Source organism: Lathyrus oleraceus, chromosome 4 (genome assembly GCF_024323335.1).
Source record: "Lathyrus oleraceus cultivar Zhongwan6 chromosome 4, CAAS_Psat_ZW6_1.0, whole genome shotgun sequence".
In the NCBI taxonomy this organism is placed as follows: Eukaryota; Viridiplantae; Streptophyta; class Magnoliopsida; order Fabales; family Fabaceae; genus Lathyrus; species Lathyrus oleraceus.
The window spans coordinates 474,660,982-474,683,023 of record NC_066582.1 but is presented as its reverse complement, the minus strand read 5'-3'; the positions used below and the strand labels follow the sequence as shown (position 1 = coordinate 474,683,023).

Sequence of the window (22,042 nt, the reverse complement as noted above, 5' to 3'; positions counted from 1 at the left end):
AGATGATTTCCATGATCACATGGGGTATTTGATGATGGATAATGCATGATATGATGGTCAAGCACCTCCTCCTAATGAATTAGAGTTTCAAACAAATACAAGGTGAAAAGTCAAGCCAACAAGGTGCACTAGGACCAAGTCTCCCTGACTAGGGTTTCATGATGCATACTCTCTAATCAAGGCCTCTAAGTCAGGCATGAGGCTCCACAAACAAGTTCCCAATGTATGGGCCCCAATTAGGTCTTAGATGTTCGAACCAAAGGCATAAAGAACACTCACAAGGTCCCATAGAAACATCATCAAGAATTAGGGTTTTGCTCCCCCAGTAGAATGCCATGGTGAGGTCTCTTTGAATCCATGTCTCAAAGATCAAGAAATTAGGGTTTTATTCCCAAGATGAGCATATGAAGAGCCATGCCATACTTCTAGGGTTTTATCCACAAACAAACCCTAGATTTGAAAGCCACAAACTTTGAATATATGATGATCAATTATCAAGTGCCAACATGAATGAATAATGCATATGAATGAAACATGAATGTACACAGATGAATCTCAAGTCAAAGGTTGTGAGAAAAGATGAAAAGGGGAGGGAAAATTTTGGGGTATGACACCCACCACATCCAAATTCTTTTCATAAGTAAAATTCCGATACTTGATCCAACATCAAGTCGTCCCCATGTTTTTAAAAGGTTTTCACAATAAAAATGGAAGAAGCTGATTAGGTTTAGACTTTCTCTTTTCTCGAATGTTAGGATATTGTTATAGAGCTCCATGTTCAAACATTCGTCTTCCATATTAAAACACAATAATTACCATAATTAGGTCATTTCTCTTATAGAAGAAAAAGATTGATTGGGTATCGACATTCTCTTTCCCGATTATTTGGACACTGCAGTAGAGCTCCCTGTCTGAATAATCGTCTTCCGTTAATGGACTTTGACCTAATTCACCACACATTTTCATAAACAAACTTTTGGATGAAAAGAGAGTGATTGGGCTTAGGCCTTTTCTCTTTCGAGCATTCGAGTACTTAGAGCTCCCTATTTGGATGCCTATCTCCACTTAAAATCAACTCAAGTCAGTCAAACTTGTTTTCCCCCCTTGTGCGACCCTGGATTTTTTTCAAGAAAAGAGTACGCTACATCCATTTTGACGCGAAACAAACAAAAACTTCAGCCTCCAAGAGCGAGCAACAAGTAAAGATCTAACCACTCAAATGCGATCTATGCATCACTCTCTTAAAAGAAATTAATTCAGTTGTTCTCTTTTCGTAGAACTATGTATGCCTTGAGTTCTTCATAGTACCTGAAGATACGTAAGAGCAAGATTGCAAAATCTTATCAGGCACATTAATGTTAAAAAAACACCCCTTTAATAAAAAATGTTCTTTCTTTCTCTTTTCTTACTCGATAAGTAGAAGATCGCAAACAATATCACACTAACACTCTTACACGAAGCTAACTGAATGGGTCCCATTGAGTACAAAGGATGTCAGGGGTGATAATACTTTCCCCTTGCATAACCGACGCATGAACCTGATTTGGTTCCGACGACCATTTCTTTTTGTTTTCGTGGGTTTTATCGATATTTTCCCTTTCCCTATTTGGGAATAAATAAAGTTCGGTGGCGACTCTGTTTTGTTCATATTTCGAGCGTTCGTTACGCTCGGGTATTTTTCGTGTCGTGACAACTGGCGACTCTGCTAGGGAGATTTTCTCCTAAGCGAGTCAACCCTTATTCTAGTGATATTGGTTGTTTAATGTATGTTATGGTATGCACGATACCATATTTGGAACAAGAAGTAATCAAGCTTGTAAATTTTTGTCCAAACCAAGAAAGCGTCATTGGGAAGCAATCAAGTGGATTTTCAAGTACTTGAATGGCACTATGAGCTATTGTATCATACTTAGCAGTAAACTTGGTGATCCTTCGATTGTAGGATATTTTGATTCAGATTGTGTTGGTGATATGTATGATAGGAGGTCTACAACATGGAGTGGCTTTATTTTAGCAGGAGAACCTATTTGTTGAAAATTATAGGTCAATCCATATTGGCCATGTCGACAATTCAAGTAGAGTACACAAAGGAAAGTGAAGCTGCCAAAAATCCTTATGGCTTACATGATTGGTGAGAGAATTTGGTGTTGAGCAAGGCGGAGTTCGGTTGCACAATGATAGTCATAGTGCCATTTATTTGGCAAACAATCAGGTGTATCATACTAGGACCAAGCATATTGATGTGAGATTTCACAAGATTAGATAGTTACATTCATCTGGACATATATTACTTGAAAAAGTTCATACTTAAGAGAATGCAAATGACATGTTGACCATGCTGGTCATCAATGAAACGTTTAAGCATTTCTTGGACTTCTTACATGTTTCTCAATGTTAAGCATGAGATGTACCTCACTAATTGCTAGGATGAAACGTCATGCAAGAAGTCTTCATAGGAGTTTGATATTCGCCAAGGTGGAGATTGTTGAGTATGACTCATATTATTGAGACTATTAAGGGTTATTAAGTATATCTCACATTGTTGATATTATTATTGGTTATTGAGTGTAACTCATATTGTTGAGATAATTATGGACATAGATAATTTTTTGTTAAGGGTAACTGAGGATTAGGGTTTAGGTAAATTGAACCCTAGTATTATATATATGACTTGAAACACTGAAATTATAATTAATTCATAAGACATAAATAAATGGAATTATAACTCCTTTATAGTCATATAGATGGACACTATTGGCCAAACTGCGTTAATAAAGACCAATTATGTTCATTGTCTTTTAATTTAGTTTATCTTTAGTCTTCTATGTTGGTTGTTGTTCTAATATCATAAATACCCACACTATTCCATTTTCTACATCATAATTTTCAAATCACCATACTAACCTAATTTTTCTACTGCTATGAGACACACTGCAACACAACCACACCACCCTCATTTCCCTAACCATCACTTTTGGAGCCCACTTACGTGCATCCACAATCTACCTTTCAAAACATACTCACTTATAAGTTCACCTTCTTTCATCAATACACATCACCATAAATTTCCCATAATACCCACTAACTCCCCTTTCAAATAATGAAATTAGAATTTGTTGTGTTTAATGGTTCTTAACCATTAAATTAGTTATTTCAAGAACAATAGGTTTTTTAATTCAACCAAATACCTTTCAAAAATAATTTAACATTAAATATATTCGATATGAAGGATGAGTCTTTATGTTGGTATAACTGGATGCACCAAAACTATCAATTGTTAGATTGGTTCTTATTCTTAAAATGTTAGAATTACAATTTAACCCTTCCACTTATGGCAATCACCAAGAAGAATTATTTAAATTGATACAAGACGGTTCACTCACTAATCACCATGCAAGATTTGAGAAATTTGGAAATTAAATTTTGGGTTTACCCCAAAGAGATATTCTTAATTTTATTTATTTCTAGTCTAGCACAGAAAATAAAAAACCAAATGTGTCATACCCCAAAATTTGCCCATTGAAATTACAAAGCATTTTCCAAGACCCTCTGACTTGTTCTGCAAGGCACTGATATCAAATGGACAAAAACCCAGCTCCCAACAGGCCTAATCCAAAGTGGCCCAAAATAGCTTGCTCGCTAGGCGAGCAATTCCTTCGCCTAGCGAATATCTCAGCATGCCACTCGCCCAGCGAAGCATCAGGTCCAGAAAAAGCCCAAACCTAGTTTGCTCGCTAGGCGAGCAATTCCTTCGCCTAGCGAAGCTTGCGAAAGTTTGAGATTTTTGGACCTCACTTTAAGCCCATTAGGTCACTACTACCACTACTATAAATACCTACTCCTCTGCCACGAAAAAGAACACACAGAAACACACAGAGACGGACGAAGACGGACGGAAACACGCATCCAGAGGGAGAAACACAGAAACCCTGCTGATCCAAAGAGTTCAGAAGGCGGAAACCCTGAAGGCCGCTTACCCGCTCCGAAGCTACCGTCGCCCAACTCAATCCAGCTCGCCAATTCAAGGTTGCAACTCGATTTGCAAACAGGTTTGCCTCACTATTATCGCTTTAGTTTCTTAATTGGCATATGATATCACTTTAGGGTCTTAATCTACACATGATTATCACTTTGTGTCCTTATTTTGCATGTGGTACCACTTTAGTGTCTTAATTTGCATATGATATCGTTTTGTACTCTCATTTGGCATACGGTATCACTTCATGTTCTTAATTTGTGGAGGATATTATAATTGAATTCATAAATATTTTGGAGTTTTGCATGAGAATTTAAATGTGCTTGAATATTGTGAAACTGAACCATATAATTATGTGTTGGATGCCATAAGCCATGCTGCAGGTTGAGGTCCTAATGTTCTCAAATTTCAAACCCGTGGCCGCTCGCTAGCTCCTCGCTAGGCGAGCCCGCAGCGAGCCTTCGCTGAGCCTTCGCTAGGCGAAGCAGAGGCGACCAGGCCAGGGGCTGCTTTGCCCTTTTGCTGCCCATTTCATGTTTACCTGATGATAATCCTGCATTATTTGGCTTAAATTCCTGGCTGTTATATTTATCTTATGGTGCAATTTCCAATTATATTTTATCTCGATGCTTTAATCCGTGTGTTCATGGTGTAAAGGCTAGCATACTTCCGAAGAAATAACCGGCTAGGTACACCGCTTTATGCATGGGAAGACTTTCATGGAGATGGACTCTAAATTATTTCACTTTAATGTGAAAATTCATATTGGTTGCCTAACCAATTTTAATGTATTGATCCTTAATGTGTTGATTTTAACGTATCGATTCAATGCGGTATCACCATAATTACCTAATGAACTTAAAACATGGACTTTAAATAAATGATATCGGACCTCTCTCTATTACCCCACGATTACAATATTACGGTCATGTCCCGCGAATATGGGGATATCCTTAGCAAAGACCCTTCGGTAAAATCATCATAGTCCCTCGGATGTTGCCTTCGAAAATACGACTTTGTCCCTCGATGACCCTTCGGGGTAGCCTACGGTTAAATGATGATAGTCCCTTCGAATGCTAAGGTATCCTCACAACTGTTGCCTTCAATGACCAATCGATGACCCTACGATGACCCTCCTACATCCCCAGGATAAAACTACTTACTTCTCAATAGTACGGACAGTTTTACCCTCATAAGGATAGGAAATGCCCGGAAAGACCTCGGACAGGTATAACCTTAATTGCTCATTCATAACAAAAAAAAATATACTTTTCACCTCACACCTTTCAAACATCTTTTTGGAAAATCACCACTTAGCATACATCCGCACTAGGATCATTGCCGAGTTATATTTTTCTAAACTATTTTCTAAATTAAAACGAGATAACCACTTTGTATACATTCATGCAAGAATCATTACAAAGTTAAATTCTCATTTTGCAAAACATTTTTCACACCTTTCTCAACCACCTTTTTCAAACTAGAAAACATAAATGATTGAGCAATTAAGAGCCCATGGATAACCATGGATACAAAGGGTGCTAATACCTTCCCTTTGTATAAAGTACCTCCCGAACCTAAGAATTTAAAATTAAGGTCTTTCCTGTTCTTTTCCACCTTTCCTTATGGGATAAAAGAAAAGTCGGTGGCGACTCTTGCTAACCGCGACATTGCGATTACAAATCCAATAAAGTCCAGTTCACCGTATGACAGAACTGGCGACTCTGCTGGGGACGATAAAGAGAGGTCCACCTTAAAAATCATTTATGTTTGAATTTGTTCTTTCGTTTTAAGGGATTGTCTGAGTGAAAGATCCTACACCCGGATCTAGTGTACCTTAGGTAAGTAGCAATAGATCATCGCGACTATCCGGCGTATACTGGAATGGTCAAAATGATGGCTACGGTTAATGTGGCACTTTGGTCGTCCTGATGTTCCTCATGTTCACTTGAGGAAAAATTTGGCTTCCGCGTGGTGTCATCAAAGCATTAACCAGACCTTTAGAACCCTAATTGACTCATCCTAGCCTTTAGAAAGTAGTGAGATAAGTGGCTTCGGTTCCGACTGAGGTTGGTTGATACTCGATACTACACTCTTTGAGATTGGACTTTAGGGAAGCTTCGGTCAACCACTTGGTGTTGCACTGAAGTGGACTTAAGGAAAGGTCGATGATTTGAGATCCTTCTAGAACCCGGTTACTATTCTAGGACAGGTTGAACCAACCAAACTTCAGTGGGGAGGGTATTTACCTATGGAACTCATGCAAGCCTTAAATCCTAGGATTGATTGTTGTGTGACATGTCTTTGCTTGCATAACATCATAACATCATAACATCATGGCATTATACTAACCATTTCAAGGACTTAGGAATTTAGCTTTGCTCTGTTAAACAGGTTATGGCTTCCAGGAAGACTATCCGGATCAATCTTGTAACGATCTCTCCTCAACTCAAGGATTTGGTGTTAGAACTTCCCGATCATGCTCAGTTCAACAAGAAACATGGTCATCTTCTCAACTTAGTTACCACTGGTTTCAAAGAAGATATGATGAGAGTCCTATTCCAGTTCTTCGATCCTAAACATCATTGCTTCACTTTCCCAGATTATCAGTTGGTACCCACATTAGAAGAATTCTCCCAGCTGCTCGGGATACCTATCCTGGACCAAATACCTTTCAGTGGTTTAGAAAAGATGCCAAAGTCTGAAGAAGTTGCCGCAGCTTTATGCATGACAAAATCTGACATTGAGACCAATTGGGTAACAAGGAGTGGAACGAAAGGTTTACTTGCCAAATTTCTGATAAGTAAGGCCCGAGAATTCCTAAAAGTTGTGAATGTCCATGCTTTTGAAGATGTTTTAGCATTGCTAATCTATGGTTTGGTGCTATTCCCTAATCCGGACCAATTCATAGATGTGAATGCTATTAAGATATTCCTCACACATAATCCTGTGCCTACCTTGCTTGGAGATGTCTTGCATTCCCTTCACACTCGTACTATGAGGAGGCAAGGGACTCTCATGTGCTGCGTACCTTTGTTGTCTAGGTGGTTTATTTCGCACCTCCCTCAATCAGTCTTGAAGAATGATCAAAATCTGAAATGGTCTCAAAGGACAATGGCACTCTCCCATTCAGACATCCGTTGGTGTTCCAATCTCAGAGAAAACGTCACCCTCATCGACCGTTGTGGAGAATTCCCTAATGTACCACTCCTGGGGATAAGGGGAGGTATTACTTATAATCCTGCCTTAGCCCTACGTCAGTTTGGGCATGCTCGAAGAGATGGTCCACATGAAATGATTATTCAAGGTACAGTGTTTGACTATGACAATGACTCTCAAGGTCTCCGCCAAAGGTTTGTACGAGCTTGGGGCATGGTGAAAAGAAGCAATTTAGGAAAGAAAAATTCTATTCCTATGGAGCCTTATCTCAGATGGGTGCGCGCCAGAGCTCGCGAACTTGTCATGCCATATCTTGCAGTCGGACCATTGACTGTTGAATCAGAGGCCGAAGGAGCTACTTCCCAGATCATTCCTTATCCAGATATGCCTACTGATGTTGAGGAATTGAAAAGATCCTGGACCCAGTTGAGAGAAGAGAGAGATACTTTCGAAGCTCAGTTCAATGCAGAAAGGAAGAAAGTGTTAGAGCTCACCAGTCAGCTTAATGAGGAACGAAGACTCAATGCATATCTTCGCCCGAAAAGAAGTCGCCCCTGGGAGACTTGAGCTTTGTATTTTTACTATTATTCCTTTTGTAATGAACATTGATAAAAAAAAAAAAGTAGCAATAAAACATTTCCCTCTTGTTGGGGATTTATGCAGAGTTAAATTCCAAAAGTCCTTGAAAACATTTCATACATTGCATCGCATAACATAACATTGCATAACAGGTGTTCTAAAGGACCATATTCTCACGGTCTGCCTCTTAAACAGAAAAATGGATCTCGAACAGACTGTCAAAGATCTCCAGACTCAGAATGCTCAATTCAAGGAGATGATGCTAAGCTTGTCCAAGGGGCAGGAGGAGCTGAAGGCTCTTTTGGCTGAAAAGAAGAAGGACAAGAAAGCTGTGAGCTTCATTAACCCGGGCAAGAGGCGTAAAGGACAGGCTACGGGAATCAAATTTGGAATCCCGAATGGCCCAGAAGAGGGGGCGGAAAATGATTCAGAGGAGGAGAATGTTGATTTCTCTAACCCTGAGGATGATGATGAGGAGTATGAAAATGAACAGTACTCTCCAAGAGATGATAAGTACAAATTGTTGGAAGAACGCATGCTAGCCATGGAGGGTCAGAAGACACCTGGTCTGGATTTCGAAAGTTTGGGTCTGGTCTCCGATGTGACCATTCCTCGCAAATTCAAAATCCCCACTTTCAATAAGTACGATGGTGCGTCTTGTCCTCAGATGCATCTAAGGGCTTATGTGAGAAAGATCCAGCCGCATACCACTGATAAGAAACTGTGGATCCATTTCTTCCAAGAGAGTCTATCTGGCACTCAATTGGAATGGTATTATCAGCTCGAGAGCTCTGACATCCGCACCTGGACTGATTTAGCAACAACTTTCTATAAGCAGTACCAGTACAATTCTGAATTAGCACCTACTCGGCTACAGTTGCAGAATATGGCCATGGGATCTAAAGAAAGCTTCAAAGAGTATGCTCAGAAATGGAGAGATTTGGCCGGCAGGGTCAAACCCCCTATGACTGACCGAGAATTAGTAGACCTGTTCATGGGTACTCTGACTGGCCCATTCTACAGCCACCTACTGGGGAGTTTTTCATCAGGTTTCACTGAACTTATACTGACAGGTGAACGGGTGGAGAGCGGCATTCGAAGTGGAAAATTACAGGCAGCTACTTCTACAAGCAGTAAAAAGTCCTACCATGGGAAGAATGAATCGAATGCTGTGTATGGTCAAAAGAATCATAATAAGAAAATCGGTGACCATGCCATCGGAGCAGTGACGATCGCAGCCCCGCCAGCTCAAAACTTCCAGCAAAGACAAGACAGACCAAGAAGGCAGTTTACCAAGCTCAATATGACTTTAGCACAAGCACTGCAAAGTATGCTGAAGGTAAACCTAATCACTCTCAGAGGTCCTCCTGCAAATGTCAACACTGCTTCGCCTCGTTATAATCCCAATGCCAGGTGTGCATATCACTCCGATAGCCCCGGGCATGATACAAATGATTGTTGGCTGTTGAAGAATAAGATTCAGGACATGATCGATGCTGGGGAAATTGAGTTCGAGCCTCCGGAGACTCCTAATGTCATCAATGCACCTATGCCTAATCATGACAAGGCTGTTAATGCTCTCAATGACGATTCTCTCATCACTACTGTAGCGGACTTAACATCTCCTCTCCCGATCATAAAGCGGAATTTATCGCAAGCTGGTTTATTTCCAGGTTGTACTGAAGATTGCAATCTCTGCACACTTTGGCCCGAGGACTGCTTGAAATTGAAAAATGGCATTCAACGGCTGATGGACGACCGTACAATTCTCTTTGAAAGGGTTTCTAAAACGGAAAACCCTATTGAAGAAATATCTATGATTGCAAGGTCCAAAGTTCCGGTTAAGATTACCGCTCACAGGGTACCTGTGAAGATCATTGCTGAGCCCAAGGTAGCTCCCCTGATCATTACTGCACCTGGCCCAATACCGTACTCCTCAAGCAAGGCCATTCCGTGGAATTATGGAGGTGAGGTTTACATCCATGGCGTAAAGCAAGTTGGTGACTCTGCTAATCCTAATGACATTGTTGGGACTAGTAAAGTTACTCGAAGTGGAAGGATCTTCTCTCCAGAAATCTCACCCCCAGCTCCTGAGACTCGAGGAAAGGAACCAGTTAATCCTTCTCAGTCAGAGACACCTGTCGAAGATACTACTGAAGACGTTGCCAAACGAGAAATGGAAGAAGTGTTGAAAATCATCCGCAAGAGTGATTTTGATGTGGTAGAGCAGTTGGGGCACACTCCTTCCAAAATCTCGATGTTGTCCTTGTTGTTGTCTTCTGAATCTCATGCCAATGCCTTGATAAAATTCCTGAAGACTGCCCATGTACCTCAGGAGACCTCCGTCGATCAGTTCGAAAATTATGTTGCTAATCTGACTGTCGACGGTGGCCTAGGTTTTTCCAATGCTAACCTGACACCAGCGGGAAAGGACCATAATAAGGCTCTGCATATCTCCATTGAGTGTAAAGGGATCACCCTGTCTCATGTGCTGATCGATAATGGCTCTTCTTTGAATGTGTTACCAAAAACCGTGCTCGAGAAACTTGACTGCAAGAGCGTTGAACTGAAGCCTAGTGACATTGTGGTGCGGGCTTACGATGGTGCAAAGAGTGTTGTCCACGGTGAAGTGGTTCTCCCTATCAAGATAGGACCTCAAGTCTTCAACACTACCTTTCACGTGATGGACATTCGTCCCGCCTACTCCTGCTTGTTGGGGCGCCCTTGGATCCATGGGGCAGGTGCGGTAGCTTCGTCGCTTCATCAAAAGCTGAAATATCCAATAGCAGGCATGGTTGTCACTGTATGTGGAGAAGAAGAGTATATTGTCAGTAGTGTGCAAGCCTTCAAATACGTCGAGATGGATGGTGAATTCTTTGAGACTCCTTCTCAGTCATTTGAAGTGGTTCCTCCACCCAGTCCTGTCCTTAAGCCAACTCCCCTTGTGCCCAAGGTTGTTCGTGCTCCCCCTGTCATGATCTCTCTGAAAGATGCTCAAGCCGCGATTGAAAATGGTGATCGTGCTGGTTGGGGTCAACTGATCAATGTACCGTACAAGTCTGATAAAGCTGGCCTGGGGTTTAACTCTGGAAAGATAGTCAAAAATCAGATTAATGCTATGGAAGATGCTGACAGTGATTGCGACCTGGATAGTTGGATCTACCCAACAATTGGCGACGGACTCAATAATTGGAAGGCTGAAGACACTATCCCGATCTCCTTTAGTCAGGAGTAATTGTTATTGTCTATTTAGCATTGCAAATTCTAATTGAACTTCTTAAAGCATTGTGTCTATACCCGGGGCACAATAGCTAATTTGTTAAGGGTTTTGTCATTTCATAAGCATATTTTCATATTCAATAAATCAATGGACATTTTCGCATGCAAATGTTGCGCTCTTTATTTTTCCTGTCGTCTTTCAAACAAGCTATGCTTTCTTACACACACTCACGTAACAAATTGCAGATCCGTACTCACTCTGGAACCTATTGGTAATAATTCCGCTACTGTTCATTATGACTTTGAAAATCCAATTTACCAAGCCGAAGATGGAAGTGAGGAAGATTGTGAAGTCCCTGGAGAGCTTGCCAGATTGTTACTGCAAGAGGAAAGGACTATACAGCCGCATGAAGAGTCCCTCGAAATTGTAAATCTGGGTACTGAGGTAGACAGAAAAGAAGTCAAAATAGGAGCAGGGTTGGAAAGCAGTGTCAAGGAAAGATTGGTTCGGATGTTGCATGACTATGTAGAGGTTTTCGCCTGGTCTTATGAAGACATGCCTGGGTTGGATACTAATATAGTGGTGCATCGGCTGCCTACGAAGGAAGACTGCCGTCCTGTCAAGCAAAAGGTTCGCCGCATGCGTCCCGAAATGTCTGAGAAAATCAAAGCCGAGGTTATGAAACAATTCAATGCCGGTTTCCTAGCCGTTACTTCTTATCCTCAATGGGTTGCTAATGTGGTGCCAGTGCCAAAGAAGGATGGTAAGGTGCGAATGTGCGTAGATTACCGAGACCTGAATAAAGCAAGTCCCAAAGACGACTTTCCACTCCCGCACATTGATGTTCTGGTAGATAACACCGCTCAACACAAAGTATTCTCATTCATGGATGGATTCTCGGGTTATAACCAGATTAAGATGGCACCTGAGGACATGGAGAAAACTACGTTTGTGACGCAATGGGGCACTTTCTGTTACAAAGTAATGCCGTTCGGTCTAAAGAACGCCGGGGCAACATACCAGCGTGCTATGGTGGTTTTGTTCCATGATATGATTCATCATGAGATAGAAGTATATGTGGATGACATGATAGCTAGATCTCATACTGAAGAAGAGCATCTCGATCATTTATACAAACTGTTCGAGAGGCTGAAGAAGTACAAGTTGAGATTGAATCCGAACAAATGCACTTTTGGAGTAAGATCCGGTAAACTCTTAGGCTTTATTGTCAGTGGTAAAGGAATTGAGGTTGACCCGGCTAAAGTGAGAGCTATTCAAGAAATGCCAGTTCCCCGTACGGAGAAAGAAGTTAGAGGTTTCTTGGGACGCTTGAACTACATTGCTCGATTTATCTCCCACTTGACCGCTACCTGCAAACCCATCTTCAAATTGCTAAAAAAAGAAAAAATCAAGAGATGGTATGGAATGATGAATAACAAAATCAGGAAATATCTCCAAGAACCTCTAATTCTGATACCACCAGTTGAAGAAAAACCTCTCATCATGTATTTGACCATGGTAGAAAATTCAATGAGGTGTGTGTTGGGGCAACATGACGAGTCTGGTCGAAAAGAGCATGCCATATACTACCTGAGCAAAAAGTTTACCGACTGTGAAACAAGATACTCACTGCTCGAGAGAACTTGCTGTGCTTTGGCCTGGGCTGCTCGCCGACTAAGACAGTATATGTTGAATCATACCACTTTGTTGATTTCTAGGATGGATCCCATCAAATACATGTTCGAGAAGCCCGCTCTCTCCGGAAGAATAGCGAGATGGCAGATGATCTTAACAGAGTACGATATCCAGTACACTTCCCAGAAAGCAATCAAAGGAAGCGTGCTGGCTGATCATTTGGCTCATCAAGCGGTGGATGATTACCAATCTATGAATTTTGAGTTCCCAGATGAGGATGTCATGTTTGTTGCTGATAATGAAAAACCTAAACCAGATGAAGGACCCGAATGGGGATCCCGATGGACTATGGTCTTTGATGGATCGTCTAATGCATTGGGCCATGGTGTTGGGGTTGTACTCATTTCTCCTGGAGGTTACCATACGCCTCTCACTGCTAGACTATGTTTTCATTGTACCAATAATATGGCTGAGTATGAAGCATGTATTTTTGGACTCAAAGCTGCTATAGATTGGCGAATCAAGTTTTTGAGTGTGTACGGAGATTCGGCCTTGGTAATCAGTCAGATCAAAGGGGAATGGGATACTAAACATCCAAATCTCATCCCTTATCGAGAGCAGGTGATGACATTAATCCCATACTTTGAAGAAATAGCATTTGAACATATTCCTCGAGAGGAGAACCAGCTGGCAGACGCATTAGCTACCATGTCATCTATGTTCAGAGTCAGATGGGGCAGCGAAGCTCCCATGGTTACCATTGGACGGTTAGATGAACCAGCATACTGTTATGGACTTAACACTGAGAAGGTACAGGAGAAACCTTGGTTCCACGACGTAAGAAGATATTTAGAGACTCAGGAATACCCTGAAGGGGCATCCATCAAGGACAGAAAATTCCTGAGGAAGTTCTCCGCTAAATTCTTTCTGAGTAATGGAGTATTGTACAAACGTAATCATGATTCAACTTTGCTTCGCTGTGTGGATAAAAAGGAAGCGGAAAAGATTATGGAAGACATGCATGACGGTATTTTTGGGACTCATCCTAATGGACATACCATGGCCAAGAAGATTCTGAGATCAGGGTATTATTGGTCTACCATGGAAGCTGATTGCCACCATCACTCCAGAACCTGCCACAAGTGTCAGATCTATGCGGATAAAGTACATGTACCTCCTGCTCCATTGAACGTGTTAACAGCGCCTTGGCCTTTTGCAATGTGGGGCATCGATATGATTGGAGAGATTAAACCTACGGCTTCTAATGGACATCGCTTCATTCTCGTCGCTATTGATTACTTCACGAAGTGGGTAGAGGCAGCCTCTTTCGCTTCTGTCACCAAGAATGTGGTGGCACGGTTCATCAAGAATAGCCTTATTTGTCGATATGGCATCCCTGAAAGAATTATCACTGACAATGGTACCAATTTGAATAACAAGATGATTACTGAACTCTGCACGCAGTTCAAAATAAAGCATCATAATTCTTCTCCGTACCGGCCAAAGATGAATGGCGCCGTGGAGGCTGCTAATAAGAACATCAAGAAGATCATACAAAAGATGACGGTAACGTACAAAGACTGGCATGAGATGTTACCATTTGCTCTCCATGGTTATCGCACTTCAGTACGCACTTCGACAGGGGCAACTCCTTTCTCTTTAGTCTACGGAGCGGAAGCTGTTTTACCAGTGGAAGTCCAGATTCCTTCTATAAGAATCATGAAAGAGGCGGGCTTAGACGAGGATGAATGGATTCAGACTCGGCTCGACCAAATAAACTTGATTGATGAGAAGAGACTTGCGGCTGTTTGTCACGGGCAGATATACCAGAAGCGCATGACCCAAGCATTTAACAAAAGGGTCAAGAGACAGGTGTATCAGGTAGGCGACTTGGTGATCAAGCGTATCACTCTACCACAAGGTGACCCCAGAGGCAAGTGGACTCCCACATACGAAGGACCATTTGTGGTTAAGAAGGTATTCTCCGGTGGAGCCATGATGCTTGCTACAATGGATGGCGAGGACTTCCCGCATCCTGTGAACGCGGACATAGTTAAAAAATACTACGCATAAAAGAGACCCGCTAGGTCGACGTACCTAGGCAAAAGTAAGGGCATCCCGGCGAACCAAAAGGGTTCGGGCAAAAGTTAGGGATAAATATATAAAGACGTATACCCGGCAAGTCGAAAACCTGAAAAGGCGGCTTGGGCAAAAAGGGGTATCCCGGTGGACAGAAAACCTGAAAAGGCGGTCCAGGCAAAAATTAGGGATTAAAGCGTATGACTATGTCCCGTTCTCTGCCACCTTCACCCAAGTTCAAGGGGCTGAACAAGCCAATCACCTCTATCCGACAGCAGGAGATGAGATGCTTGAAGACATAATGACAGTAATGGAGTCAAAATCAATAGGGCTTATTCTGCATAGCTTTCTTTTTGTTGTCTTGACAACTTCCTCTTACTAGGATTTCTGTCTCCTTGTACACAAATTGCCTGTTTATAGGCCCTCTTTCAAAATCAATACAATTTCCAAAAAGATGCTTTTGTTTTTACCTTTTCTGTTGTGTTTGCGTAAACGTCCATTAATTTAACTTGAATTGACTTATGCACTTGAATATGACCCATGTTTACAAAAATGCATGCCTAAAATAGCAATAGCAATTACTACACGACTTCAGGATCGAGGAGAAGGTCTAACCACGCTTTCCAAGGAGGCTGTTACTAATTCGATTCCCCGGCAACGCCAATTATTCCCCAGAAGAGGTCGGCATCGCCCTACCGAAAGGTCATCCCTTCTATCCCCAGCCAGGCCCCGTTGGACAGAACCCGAATCCCCAGCTAAGGAAGGGCCATCAATACCAATGTCGCCGACCAGCAGACTGGGATCTATCTCCCCAGTAGTGTCCCCTGGAAGAATGTTTCAGACGCCTAATGCATTCATTACATCATTTCACATCACATACCTACATACAATTTTCATTCCGCATCATATACATTACATCATTTCATAATATATACATGCATACACATGCATACCAGGTTCGCAAGCATAAAACATCTCATGCATCATGACATTGCATGAAACTAACGTTATTTTTCAGGTTAATTATCCTCTTGATACAGTCAAAATAAAGGTCCATTCGGACGGACATCTGTATCAGTTACATTCAGGATTCAACTACACCTTTCAAATATACTCCATGTCAACATTCATTCTGACATTCTCCCAATGGTGGCATCTCTAAGCCCACCCCAGGTATTCGCTGCAAATACAACAAACAGTATCAGATACAGCCTAACGTATGGTTCATTCTGATTCAGCCCAACATATGACTCTTTCAACTCAGATACGGTCTAACGTACGACCCATTCTGACTCTCAACCACTCCAATACGGTCTAACGTACGACCCATTTGGACCTCCAACTCAGATACGGTCTAACGTACGATCCCTTCTGACTCTCAACAACTCCAATACGGTCTAACGTACGACCCATTTGGATATTCAAATCCTCAGATGCTGCCTAGCGTACGGTATATTCCGGGGTGTAGTCTAGCGTACGACTACTTTCTTCTTCAGATACAGCCTAACGTACGGCTCATTCTGCAACTCCAATACGGTCTAACGTACGACCCATTTGGACCTCCAGCTCAGATACGATCTAGCGTATGATCCCTTCTGATCTTCAACAACTCAAGTATGGTTTACTGGACGACCAAGTTAAACCTTCATTTTCTCAGGTGCTACCTTCGGACAGGTACATTCCTGAATGGTAGTCTAGTATACGGCTACTCCCTTTCTCAGGTGCTACCTTCGGACAGGTACATTCCTGAATGGTAGTCTAGTATACGGCTACTCCCTTGCTCAGGTGCTACCTTCGGACAGGTACATTCCTGAATGGTAGTCTAGTATACGGCTACTCCCTTTCTCAGGTGCTACCTTCGGACAGGTACATTCCTGAATGGTAGTCTAGTATACGGCTACTCCCTTTCTCAGGTGCTACCTTCGGACAGGTACATTCCTGAATGGTAGTCTAGTATACGGCTACTCCCTTGCTCAGGTGCTACCTTCGGACAGGTACATTCCTGAATGGTAGTCTAGTATACGGCTACTCCCTTTCTCAGGTGCTACCTTCGGACAGGTACATTCCTGAATGGTAGTCTAGTATACGGCTACTCCCTTTCTCAGGTGCTACCTTCGGACAGGTACATTCCTGAATGGTAGTCTAGTATACGGCTACTCCCTTTCTCAGGTGCTACCTTCGGACAGGTACATTCCTGAATGGTAGTCTAGTATACGGCTACTCCCTTGCTCAGGTGCTACCTTCGGACAGGTACATTCCTGAATGGTAGTCTAGTATACGGCTACTCCCTTTCTCAGGTGCTACCTTCGGACAGGTACATTCCTGAATGGTGGTCTGGCATACGACTACTCCCTTTTCAGCAGATTCAGCCTAACGGACGGCCCATTCTGCAACCCAGATGCGATCTAGCATACGATCCATTCTGATCTTTCATCCCCAGCAAAGTCATCCGCCTAATGAACAACTCACTCTGGTATTCAGACGCGGTCTAACATACGATCCATTCTGATCCCTTATCCTCAGCAGTATATAACATACTCTGACTCCCCAACGAAGTCAACAGCATGATGGATAATTCACTATACGGTCTGATGTACGACCCGGTGTGACACCCATGTTTCTAGATATCGTCTAACGTACGACACAATCTGGAAATCTCCTCAGCAAGTTGCTTGGATGGCATCTCTAAGCCCATCTCCGTCAAGACTGATGGACAAGCGCAAATTTTCGGGGCATTATAGTGTTCAATAATCTTTCACCTCCAGACCACGAACGGCACATGCAGTTCTACTCTCTCGGTGCAAGAATATTGAACAGGGGCAGTTGTCATACCCCAAAATTTGCCCATTGAAATTACAAAGCATTTTCCAAGACCCTCTGACTTGTTCTGCAAGGCACTGATATCAAATGGACAAAAGCCCAGCTCCCAACAGGCCTAATCCAAAGTGGCCCAAAATAGCTTGCTCGCTAGGCGAGCAATTCCTTCGCCTAGCGAATATCTCAGCATGCCACTCGCCCAGCGAAGCATCAGGTCCAGAAAAAGCCCAAACCTAGTTTGCTCGCTAGGCGAGCAATTCCTTCGCCTAGCGAAGCTTGCGAAAGTTTGAGATTTTTGGACCTCACTTTAAGCCCATTAGGTCACTACTACCACTACTATAAATACCTACTCCTCTGCCACGAAAAAGAACACTGATAACGCGAAATTATATCGCTTTTTAAGACTTAATTCAATTAAATTATATTATCATTTACGCTAGTTTATCTCATTTTATCAGATATTATGCAGTATTCCTCTTCTATTTATATCAGGTACCCATTTTGAAGCAAAAGTGAAGAAAAGAAGAAAAGGAGGTGTAAAAAGGAACAAAAAGGAGAGAAAAGGAACCAAAGGCCAAAGCCCAGCCCAAAGCGCACAAGTCACCAATGCTGTGCCTGTGACGGACGTCACAGGACGCGTGACGAGCGTCACGCGAAGTAGCCTTGTGACGGACGTCACACATGGTGTGACGAGCGTCACACCAGTCCACTAGCTTTTTGGCGCAAGTTACGCTCTCAGAAGAATGGAAGTAACGTTGAGGACTTCGTGTCCTATTCCCAAGCCGTGAATTTAGCACGCTGAAGACTCGTGGAAAAGAAGAAAAAGGCAGTTAGTAGCACTACTATAAATAGCTACCCTAATCCCTCTCGTTTGCTCTCCTCTCTTTGCCGTTTACACACACCGAAGCTCTGCCGATTTTCTGTTCAAGCTTTTGCTTAGTTTTCTTTTTCCAGCAGAATTAATATTGTTTATTTTATTTATTTCTTTTGCAAGTTTTATTTACTTCTTCCCTTGCAAATTTACCTTTCCCGTTTTTAGCTTTTAGATATTTTTCGCGTAGTAGTTTCTACACCGGAAACTACTGTGCAACTTTATACCGGATTTAACCTTACGTTATATTCGAGTTTTTTTTATTTCCTTGATTTAATTTACTGTTTAATTGAAGAATCGAAGAACAAATCCTACCGGCTTGTGGTGGAGTGTTCAAGACCATTGTATTACGCATTCAGGTTCTCTAATTGTTATTTAATATTTAATGTTTTATTCTATTGTTTATTTACATTGCCTGCCTGAAATGAATCTGTGTATGCATGATAATAATTATTATTTAGTTAGCATGTCTGGCTAATTCGCCTAGGTATTGGTATGTAAAGTAAGCAGAAAAAGGGATCAAGACTAAGTCGGTCTATTCAAACTTAAAATTAGAATCAATCTTTTTATGGTCTTAACTTACAGGTTTAATAACAAGATTTTTTACAAAAGTAAAAGACATAAAGAAGTTGAAACCAACAGAGCGAGAGTTTGAGGTTTTAACTGGACAGTGTAAGTTAGTCATTAAGTCTATCTCAGGGCGAGAGCAAGTTTTAGAATTAATTAAATTCTGACTTTTTTCCAAAAAGTATTTTTAAAGATTGAATGTGAGGACGAGAGTTAAGCATTTAGATTTAATTGTATAACCTAAGTCAACAGAGCGAGAGTTTGAGATAAGGGTGTTTAAAACGGTCAGTATTTTCTTAAAAAGAGTTTCTGCAACTTTATTGTTTTCAAAATATGATTTTTGACTTAATTATAAGTGACAGCTACATTAATATAAGATCATGGTTTCTTCAACAGAGCGAGAGTTTGAGATAAAACCTTTAACCAATAAAGTTAATCGAAACGATTTATTTTAAGACCGAGAGACCGACAAGGAATTGATTCCCTAGTTTTGACGAACTACATACCGATATCCGTTTTATTAATATTTAATCTAGATATTAGTTTAGTTTTTAGCTTCCTTCCCCAAACAATCAACTATTATTCACCTTAGCTTTACGAAGTAACCTTAGATAACGGTATATCGATTCATAAGTCCCTGTGGGATCGATATCTTTTAAAACTACGCGATAGAACTGTGCACTTGCAGTTTGTATCCCATTCTCGACTCACACAGTCGAGCGATCAAGTTTTTGGCGCCGTTGCCGGGGACTTTTATTCAATCGATATCGTAACTCTTCCGTTACGCTGTAGAGACTAGGTTTCTTTTTCCTTCTATTCTTTCTTTCGTTGATTTGTATGCCACGCACTCGCTCTCAAGGCGAACCGCTCTATTTACGAATCAACGATATCGAACTATATCTCCGAGTCTTACGACGAATTCGGGAATATCGTGCTGAAAACAATCTCCCTCCTATAAACCTTCCTGATATCAAAAACATTTTTCCTTCTTTAACCGAGATGGCAGAACCAGCTCGTGCTCTTAGAGATTACGCCGCTCCATCGCAAGATGAACCGCATTCAAGTATTGCTCCGCCCGCAATCGAAGCAAACAACTTTGAACTTAAACCTTCGTTGTTGCAGGCTGTGCAACAGAACCAATTCTCTGGAAATCTTACCGAAGATCCAAACCTTCATTTATCCGTATTTGTCCAATACGCTGATACTGTTAAAGCTAATGGTGTCACTTCAGAGGCAATTCGACTTCGTCTTTTTCCTTTCTCATTAAGAGATAGCGCTAGAAGATGGCTTCAATCTCTCCCTTCCAACTCAGTCACCACATGGAACGAGTTGAAGAAAGTTTTTCTTGCCCGATATTTTCCACCAAGCAAAACAGCTATGTTAAGAGCCCAGATAAACGGATTTAAACAGAAAGACAACGAGTCTCTTTTCGAAGCATGGGAAAGATACAAAGACATGATGAGACTTTGCCCACACCATGGTTTGGAAGACTGGTTAGTAATTCACACATTTTATAATGGTCTCTTATACAATACAAGGTTAACAATAGACGCCGCTGCAGGTGGTGCACTAATGAACAAACCTTATGCTGATGCTTACCAGCTTATCGAGAGCATGGCCCAAAACCACTATCAGTGGGGAACCGAACGAACAACAGTGGAAAAACCTCAACCGAAAACTGGCATGTACGAGATAAGTAACCTTGATCACGTTAATGCAAAAGTGGATGCTTTGGTCCAGAAGATTGAAAGTTTAAACGTATCACCTCCAACCGCCGTGGTTGCTATAACTCAGAATTGCGAGGTCTGTGGAATCCAAGGCCACACTCCTGCGGAATGTCAACTCTTGACTGGAATCCAAACAGAGCAAGTAAACTATGCTCAAGGAAGCCCCTATTCGAATACCTATAACCCAAATTGGAAGAACCATCCAAACTTTTCATATAAGAGTAATAATGCTTTATACGCACCTGGACAGTCTCCGAATCAAACCCCATCTGTACCTCCGGGATATCAGAAACCGAATCCTAGCAATAATACCCCTAGAAAATCCAACTTGGAAATCATGATGGAAAACTTTATAGCTTCCCAACAACAAACCAATAAAGATTTGTTAAACCAGAACATACACACTGGCGAACAACTTAAACAACTAGCAAGCAAAGTAGATGCCTTGGCTACCCATAACAAAATGTTAGAAACACAAATATCTCAAGTAGCTCAACAACAAGCACCTACTGCTGCACCAACTGGTACATTCCCTGGACAGCCCCAACCTAATCCGAGAAGCCAAGCTCATGCAATTATATTAAGAAGTGGAACGGAAGTGGAAGGACCGTCTGATCCAAGGATAGAAAACCAAAACCCTAAGAAATCTACTGAGGAAAGTGAACCTAAGGAAAAGGAAGAGAGTAATAAGGATACCCTAGAAAAGAAGGAACCTTATGTACCTCCACCACCTTACAAACCACCTATACCTTACCCTCAAAGGCTTGTTAAAACCAAAGATGTAGGCCAATTTAGAAAATTTGTCGATCTCCTTAAACAATTAAACGTTACAATTCCGTTTACCGAAGCTATTACGCAGATGCCCTCATATGCTAAATTCTTCAAAGAAATTCTTTCTAATAAAAGGAAACTTGAGGATAGCGAAACCGTTACACTCCCTGCCGAATGTAGCGCTATAATCCAAAACATGCCCCCTAAACTCAAGGATCCGGGTAGCTTCTCTATACCCTGTCACATAGGAAAATTTGTCATCGACAAAGCCTTATGCGATTTAGGAGCCGGAATTAGCGTTATGCCTTTATCCATATGTAAGAGACTGGAAATGGGAGAATTAAGACCGACCAAAATGTCTGTGCAATTAGCAGATCGTTCCATCAAATATCCTGTAGGAATCCTTGAAAACGTTCCCGTACGCATAGGTCAGTTTTACATTCCCACTGACTTCACAATTATGGACATTAGAGAAGATGATACTACACCTATTATACTAGGAAGACCATTCTTAGCAACTGCCGGTGCAATCATAGACGTAAAACGAGGAAGACTCACCTTCGAAGTAGGTGAAGAGAAAATTGAATTCATTCTTTCCCAATTCTTGAAAGCACCTGCAATAGAAGATACATGTTACTTCA

The 22,042-nt window shown here is 41.7% G+C and overlaps 1 pseudogene; it reads right to left on the bottom strand.

Annotated features, from left to right (window-relative positions):
* Positions 1 to 20,287: 20,287 nt before the first annotated feature.
* LOC127077275 (uncharacterized) lies at positions 20,288 to 20,387 on the bottom strand (annotated as a pseudogene).
* Between the last annotated feature and the right edge of the window lie 1,655 nt (positions 20,388 to 22,042).